Consider the following 9,428-nt stretch of genomic DNA (forward strand, 5'->3'; position numbering starts at 1 on the left):
AGTGACAGAAGTGCTTCGCATCCGGAACATCATCATAAGCTAAAGGCGGCGTAAGATTTTGGGAGGTTGCATTTATGGGTTTTTGTTGAGGGAGGCAAATACACGCTAATATTGTCGTTTTATTAGGAAAAAATGTATGTTATTTCTTCCCATGTAATAGTACATTTTGCTTATGTGGTGCATAAGACCCAAGTTTATTAGTAATTTTATTAATTTATTTGTGAAAATTTTAGGTATTACAGTAAATAACTATGAAAAGTGAATGATGCATAGCAAAATATTTAACTTAAAAGTACAATGTCAAGATGGTATCCCTCCCCCGTATGCTGGCGTTTTAACCATAGACATCGTACTTCCCTAAGTTGTTTAGCTGGTTGGTTATGTAACGGACACCTTATACTCATTATACATACGCCGTAACAATGACTCACGTCTATAGAACAGAAATGCCTTGAATGCTACGTTCCACTCCTTTTTTGCTAATATGTGACAATAACTACTGTTTTTTTCCTTTCTTATCGTCCTTTACGCGTTAATACTATTATTAGTCATGCTGGCATAATTATATTGTCATGAACGCCCTTGATGCTACAGAGTTTTCATAGATTGGAACCCCATTATGTTATCTAACATTGTACAGAGTTCCGTTCTCTCTGACTTTTCTCAGAAACTATTTGATTGATTTTAACGCCTTTGAACAGAGAATGACCATTAATCATTGCCTATTTGTCAAAAAGGGAGGTGGATAGAAATGGAACCATATTCATTGTGAGATATTAACGAGCATGATACATGTATTTAACGGATAGCATTGATAAAACTTTATTTATACGATGATTGATGGTAAAGTAGCCATGTCTTTTAATCAATAAATGATGCGGTGGATCTATATGTAGATGGTGATAACCCACCACTTACAACAAACCTTTTTTAAAGAGTTGCTGGCCCCAGCACTCGTACTAGGCTCTCAATTAATCACACATTTATAATAATAACGCACACACACATATATATTATATATATATATATATATGTAATCGTATATATATGGAATCTCCTACATTTCATAGACACTGAAAAGTTTGACGTAAAACTCTTATTGAAGTCGTTGTTAGGCAACAACTTGATTTGGTCTATTCTTCTTTCCTGTTTTTTTTTTTTTTTTTTTTTTTAATCTGGGTCCCTATTTATCCCATTTCTGTCTTGTGATTCCTTGCAAATTCGGTCAAGTGGATAAGCTAATGAAAACAGTGTGTAATTCAGGGACGTTTTGTGTAGGGTGGAGAGGATATGATTGGATACATGTGACATTGAAAAGGAAGGCCCATGACGCCCAAGAAGCGCAAGGTTACCAGTAATATAGAGGTAATGGCGTAGTGTATGTAAGGGGTTAGAAATGCTACCAGCACTGTCTCCAACATTAATTAAGCCGTGTCTCCTAACAAGACCAATTCTGAAAACAGGACAACACGCAGCAACTACCACATTTATACTTCAGCTGCTGCTGAATCGTGAACGGACCCCCTGACTAGCAAATCATCCAGAGCATTAACCACTTCATAAACCTACTCAGAAAGCTCATCAATAGCATTTCTAACCCTTTACACACTCTACACCATTTACCTCTATATTGCAGGTAACCTTGCGCTTCTTGGGCGTCATGGGTCTTCCTTTTCAATGGGTCTCTCCACTTGGCCGAATTTGCAAGGAATCACAAGAAGGCAGAAATAGGGTACACAGGGACCGAAAAAAAAACAGGAAAGTAGAGTAGACCAAATTAAGTGATTCATAAAATAAAATTCAGATTTGCAGCGGTGAATGGAAGGAAGTTAATAATAGGGAGAAACAATGTGATAAAAGCAAGAGCTAAATCCTTACTGGAGATGGAAGGAGTTGGGGATACGTGAGCCTGCTTAACTGCTAACCTTGATGAAATATGAGTAAATCAAAATGATACTTTAAATACATAGTGGACAGATAAGGAGTCAGCAAGGCAACAACAGTAAATCCACAGACTAGTCAAGGTGGCAAGCTTACTATTTCGATTCAGGAAAAGAGGAGGGGTTCGTCTCAAATACAAAACTGATATTTTATGCGAAGAACGACGAGGATTATCACCACCAAATGAACCATGTTGTATCTGAGGAATAGTTCAAATCGCAGATTCTCCCGAATATACAAGAAAAAAATCAATGCTTCTTATCCCTCCAATAGGATCGATAAGCCACAGACAAAGGTACATAGAAAGGCTCATGTTAGAGAATGGCTTATGGCTTATGGCTTGTGGGGAGAAAAGATGCAAATAATAAAGTAGACTGACAGAAGCCAGAACCACTACAGTTGATCTAACTGTATACCCCAGAGAACGAAAGCCGATAAGATAGCGGCAAAGAAAGGTCAAAGAGTCACAAGGCTTCCCCTTGGCTTCCGCCATATCGTTGCCACTGTAATCCTATCGATCTGACATGAAGGTGAGTAAAAGAATATGAGGCTACTTCAAAACTCTAGTCAACAAAGCTTTTAATTCTGTTACTTCTGAAAACTGGGCAAATGCCTATCCTTCACGCAGAAAATAACATCACTGAAGGATGTAACTGATGATATTGCTACTGATGAACTTATAGATTCTTTTTTAGTCGACAAAGGCTCAAAAACATCTGATGACGTTTATTATTAAATTACGGTTCGATGTATTATTATTATTATTATTATTATTATTATTATTATTATTATTATTATTATTATTATTATTGTTGTTGTTGTTGTTGTTTTTTTTTTATTAAATTACTCTCTCTAGATTAAAACAATCTTTTTTTCTGCGGCCTTATTTCTATGAACACAATACAGATAAATAAAAGGCGACTATAAAGGTCAGTAGATTAAGTAATACTATATAGTTAAAAATATTGGTGACAAAATATGCTCTAGTATTAAACAAATAATAAATTACAAGTGAATTGACATTTATTTCACATAGATAGACCCACATAACATCAAAAAATAAAAATCATATAGTGCGGTAAACTTGACCAACCTGTAGTTATTTCTGCCACGCTTTAAAAAAAAAATCCTATATACTTTCACAGTTTATTTATGCGTTACGTGTTCAGAACTTAGGGAGTACCCATATTTCTCCAGTTTTTTTAGTTTTCTGTAAAAGAAAACTATTGTGCCGGCTTTGTCTGTCCGTCCGCACTTTTTTCTGTCCGTACTTTTCCTGTCTGCCCTCAGATCTTAAAAACTGCTGAGGCCAGAGGGCTGCAAATTGGTATGTTGATCATTCACCTTCCAAGCATCAAACATACCGAATTGGAGGGCTCTAGCCTCAGTAGTTTTTATTATATGTAAGGTTAAAGTTAGTCATAATCGTGCTTCTGCCAACGATATAGGACATGCCACCACCGGGCCGTGGCTAAAGTTTCATGGGCCGCGGCTCATACAGCATTATACCGAGACCATCGAAAGATAGATCTATTTTCGGTGGCCTTGATTATACGCTGTAACGGCTATACAGAAAACTCGATTGCTCCGAACAAACTTCCGCGCATTTTTTACGTGTTTTTTTTAGTCGATGCTGATTCCGTTACGAATCCTCCATTACATTTCTTTTTCTTCATGAAAGAATTTCCATATGTCAGGATAACACGTGAAAAATAGCAAAAAAAAAAAAAGTAAGAAAGTGAATTATATTAAAAAGCGCCGCAATTGATAAGGAAACAAAGAAACATCAGACTATGTTATTCTATTATCATTAAAGACAAAAGTGATCAGTTATATTTATCAAAACTAATAATTAAACTCTGACGCAACTGTAGAAAAAAGTTTTAGAAAGAAACACCAAAACTTATTCCACGAGAGGCTATTGAACCTTTTATGCCTTCAGTGATCTTGAATTTTACAAGCTACGTTCCATATCTTCAGGGCTCCGGCGCAAGATCTTAATCACCCAGTCTGAAGCTTAAGCTTGTTTCGTCTCTTTTGTACGGTGACGCGTGCAAATGTTAACTTTATGAGACTGACTCGTTGGTGTTCAAATATGCTTCATGTGTTGATTTATTGTTATATATCTTCATGGAAGGTACCAATAAACTTTCGAATTTATCTACCTAGAACAAGATCTACTCGAGTTTGCATGCAATCCAAAAATGACGTGTGAGGAAATTATGCGGAGACTCCAGGCTGGTTTATTCAGATACCTTAATTGTTGAGCTGAATCTGGAGGGGAGTTTTTGCAACAGTGTTAAGCATCTGTGCTTTGGGACATGATTTATAACACTTACACACACAAGCACTCTCTCTCTTTCTATATATATATATATATATATATATATATACACACACACACACACACACACATATATATATATATATATATATATATATATATATATATATATATATATAGTGTTCAAGGGGCTTAATGCAACGGCTTGAAGGAGTTCTAAATAAAACATAAAAAAGTATATATAATATAATGAATACAAATTATATATACAATATATATATGTATGTATATACAGTAGATATATATGTATATATATCTGTATTACACTAGAAAACTCCGGCAAAAAACTCATGAATTCTGTGGAGCCTCCGCAATACTTTACATTTATTATTCCCTTTGATTATTTACATTGTCTAGTGTTTTTTAAATTACTGTATCAGTTACACTATGTATATTATTTATTTAGCATTTTTTTAGACCCTTGCATTAAGCCCCTTGTACATAGTCCTGACTATTTGGGCCAGTCCCCACAAACGCCCAAAGAAAATTTCTGGTTACGCCCTTGCCTCGACAGGCCGCAGTGGTAGGTTGTGTTGTAAGGGAATCAGTTCACGATGCATTATGATTAATTTGTGTATTATGGAAAAAGTTTATTACAATTTCGATCTATTATTTGTTCGAAATTCTGCAATTAATTTTGTTTATATCTGCATGCTTTTTGTAATGTTTTGATTATTCTTTAACACCTTTTCATTCTCTATTTGCGTACAAGCATGAAAAACAAACGTTACACTTATAAGAAATACTTCAAATTTTAAAACTGTTTCTGTGATAAATACGCGTCGAATGCAATGCCATCGCTGTTGTTGTCCTTCCATAGAGCAAATGTGAGACGTCATGATGAATGTCTTTTTTTTTTTTTTTTTTTTTTTTTTTTTTTTTTTTTTTTTTTTGTAATACAGTTCTCTTTGCTAAAGAAAGGAAGACCTATAGACTGGCTGTAGGACCGCATGTCATTTTATCTTTTTCCGCTCGGTGGGCAGAAATTCAAGGCGATCAGCCCATGGGGCTTACAATTCACTCCTCGAAGAGGCTATTCGGTGAGATGGGCCAGTGAAGAAAGGCCTAATGAACGGCCGCGATGAAAGTGGCGAATATCCTCGTAAGACATTTACGATATACAAATTTTGTTTTCACTCTGATCCAAAATGAATCGAGGGATACGCGCTCATCAACGCTCTCCTGTGAAGCATCATAGAGTCTAGAGATGAACCTTGCAGCTTTAAATGTACACTCATGACTGCGCACGCTAAAGGATGTTTACGTATTGGGAATTGTTTTTCTCACTTCGACACTCTTTTGGTGCAGTTTGTAAATGCTGGACCTTTCTGACGGTTTGATAATGAACGTTTGAGATACTATTCCCAATTTTACCGCGAGGTTACCACTTGTTTTAATTCAACGATTGCATCTCAGCTATAATTTGAGGGAAGTGAATACCCTATCACCACCCTCGTTTCTAATTTAAATTGGTGTTTCTAGAGTTTCGAGTACCGCCTGTGTCCTTTCTGTGAATCGCTGCAGGATGGGCACCCCAGTTTTAGCAAGTTGCTTCGAAGCATTGTCAGAGGATTTCCTGATTGGCCATCTTCCATAAACTCTAGCCTAAGAACTTCTAATTTCACCTTGCTAAAAAGCCCCTCTTTTAGAATAAGAGTACGCTCTGAAAAGCATAATCTGCAGCTCTGGTTGTGTTCAGGCAGACAGAACACGGATTCTTCCTTCACTTCTTTTGAATAAGGAAAACTTTACAGGCCATGGATAATACCGCCAACATCTGCTGATCTTCCAATTCATTCTAAACAATCCACTCGTTCTTGTGATATTAAACAATGCTCATTATACTTGACGGGGACTCTGCTCAATTTCCACAAAGAGACTCACTGTACAAGTATTTTAAGAACTGAAACCTTTTTATGTAAGTAAGCCTAGTTCAGTGATGTGCGTAATGCTGACATTAATAGTAGTCTTAGATATTTGTTAATTTGATTAAACTACGGATTTTTGCAGTTTTGTGCATTGCATCTATTTGATAATCTTAATTCTTTAAACAATTTTTCTAAAGTATCAAGTGAAGTCTTGTCTTTCGAGATGTGCAATAATCAATTTTGCTTTCAAGTTTTATGTTTCTCTTAGCTTCGTACTTTACGTTTGTCTATATCTCTAGCATTATTTCGTTCAGCCTTATTTCATGTAAATTTAGTCGCTAGTATGTAAATGATCAAGAATGGAATAAAAGATTGAAATTGATTTCAAAGAAATTAATATAAATATTTTCACTTGATAATCATTCTTCAAACATTGAGGTGATGTAGGGGGTGAGAGACCCTTGTTTGTCACCCCCTACCAGAGTTGATTGGATTTTGATGAATTCCATTCAACTGCCAAGTCTTCCGCCTTCCAGGTTCTCAGCGAAAAGAGAGAGAGAGAGAGAGAGAGAGAGAGAGAGAGAGAGAGAGAGAGAGAGAGAGAGAGATGAAGGAATGTCATTTGGTTGTTTTTATTTCATCTCCTTTATCTGAATTGTTATTGCTGATAACTGGAATTACTAAGAAGCGTGTCATGATATCATAGATGAAATAAGTTTAATGCTTAGCAGAGCATTCATAATGAATGGAAAGTACTGAAAAGAAATTTACATCTATTTTGTCCCTTAACCACTGGTTTGTTAATCTAATCTGATTGATGACTGATTGATTTATGGTTACTCAAACTGGCGTCTAATCAAATAACTGTTTGCACGTGTGCACATTTTTATAAAATGTTTTTATAAGACATCTGTAAATAAAAAAAATAGACACGGGTGAATTGATGTTGCTAGCAATTGCTCGTATGGTTACTGAAGCAACGTATTCCACTAGTTTTAAATTCGTATCTAATAGCCTTAATTAGTAATGAATACATATGGTTTGACTTACGAAATTAAAAAAACACAATGTTCCACAAATGAATCCTTTTTGAACTCCGAATGCAACTGAGCGACGACAAGGAATGAATTTTGGAGGGCCGCGACGGAAGGAATTACCTAGTCCCTTATAACTCGATCATAACCTCATTTGGTGCTTCTAACCGTAGTGTTATTGTAGCTCTCTCTCTCTCTCTCTCTCTCTCTCTCTCTCTCTCTCTCTCTCTCTCTCTCTCTCTCTCACTCATTTGTTTGTGTTAGAGAGGGCGGTATATATAAATTATGATTAAATATTTTATGGAGAAGGAATAACAGTGAAAAAGGCATTTTTCAGTCTTTCCTGTTATCAATGCTATGCTGCGTGGCAAAGGAATTTTCAACCGATCCATACAGACTAGAGTTTTTCTAAGTAATATCTATACTACAAAAGACATTAAAAACAGGTGAACTCTCCTGTTGTATAAGGAATATCGATCCAATCTATTCCCAGAAATAAAGAAAGGAACGAAACACTTGTGGATTTTCATCGAAGCATATGGCGTTGCAGCCTTAGGCTTCAGGCTTTAGAATCTTTCAGCGATCGTGATGGACAGCAGAAGTGAATAATAAGAAATTGATAACAAATATGAGAACACCTGATGCGCCGAAAGCTCTCGTATTTGGTACTAAAACGTAGGATAAGTTGGCTACTTTTCACATCAGTCCCAAAATCTATGACCTTTTCCGAGACGCGTTTTCGACGATCTCAAAGCTAAAGTGCTCTTAAAAAGGTGTCACAAAGTCACAGATTTTCAGGTGAGTGATGTGTATATTTGTGCTTTGTTTGTCACTGGGAGTTTATAGTCATATTTTTTTTTTTTGTCATCAGCCTGCGCTGACCTGATGTCTGCACGGGCTCTTGATCTCCCAAGTTGCAACTTGCACAACATCAGCGAGTAAGGCTCGGTTACGTGACCTCCAAGACGTTATGTAAAATGTCAACTCTTCACATTTTGAGTATGTGACTCAAGGTTAAATTATCTGCCTTTCTATCTGTATAAAAACAAAACACACAAGCACACACAAATATACACACACACACACATATATATATATATATATACAGTATATATAATTATATAATTATATATATATATATATATATATATATATATATATATATATATATATATATATATATATATATATACATACACATATATATATATATGTATGTATATATATATATATATATATATATATATATATATATATATATATATATATGTATGTATGTATGTATCAATAAAATCGAAGTGGATCAGAGAGAAAAAGTATGCACTGCCTCTTTTACTGTATGAAACTATTTCGACCGACCAAGTAAGCTGGATAACGAATAGAGAGAAGGAGGAGGAAGAGTGTGTGTTCAGACGAGGAAGAAGTCGATCTGTGGATCAATGCTTCTTATGCATAAATCAATTGCGTGAGAATCAAGACAGTAAAGGGCTACTTTCTGGGGTATCGTTTCCACACAGCGCAGAACATTCGGCAGCAGTGTTGGATATAATGGCTACTCTACATTCCAGTCTTTTAGATACCAAAGAAAGTGAAATGCTTCCAATTGGACTTTGTTTGATGAGTGGCATGTTTGATAAGTCAGGTTAACTAGAGACAGACTGATATCTATAGGTCATAGACTAATATTTATAGCGGCGCTAAGAGCTCTGCTAGGGAACAATAATTAATTGTAACCTTCTTTCAAAAATTGTCAGCATTCTCAACAGTTCCATCCGGGTTGCGGTCGATATCCCTCCGTGGAGAAGTCTACCATGTAGTCCTCATTTTCTGTAAAGATCTCTAGCTATCGTTTTCTTTAGTAGATTCTGCATATTTAATGTTTTGTACTCAACACAATGATAAAGGTGCACACATCGGATTTGGCAATGTTAATTTGTGCATTTAAAATGTGAACCAAGCCGCTTGCTTTGATAATGATTATCATAAACGTAGAATGCTGAAAAACTGAAATGTAATCGCACCAATTCTTAACGGGGATAATTTCGACATTAATAATAATAATAATAATAATAATAATAATAATAATAATAATAATAATAATAATAATAATAATAATGAGAGAGAGACCCCTTCTTAGTGTTGTAACGTTAGTAGAGATTGCCGTTGCAACTGCACTAGATCTTTATGATATATTTTTTCATCTCTAGTTGTTGCAGGTTATATTTCCTAATTTCAAAGAAT

The sequence above is a fragment of the Macrobrachium rosenbergii genome, chromosome 11 (genome assembly GCF_040412425.1).
Source record: "Macrobrachium rosenbergii isolate ZJJX-2024 chromosome 11, ASM4041242v1, whole genome shotgun sequence".
NCBI classification, from domain to species: domain Eukaryota; kingdom Metazoa; phylum Arthropoda; class Malacostraca; order Decapoda; family Palaemonidae; genus Macrobrachium; species Macrobrachium rosenbergii.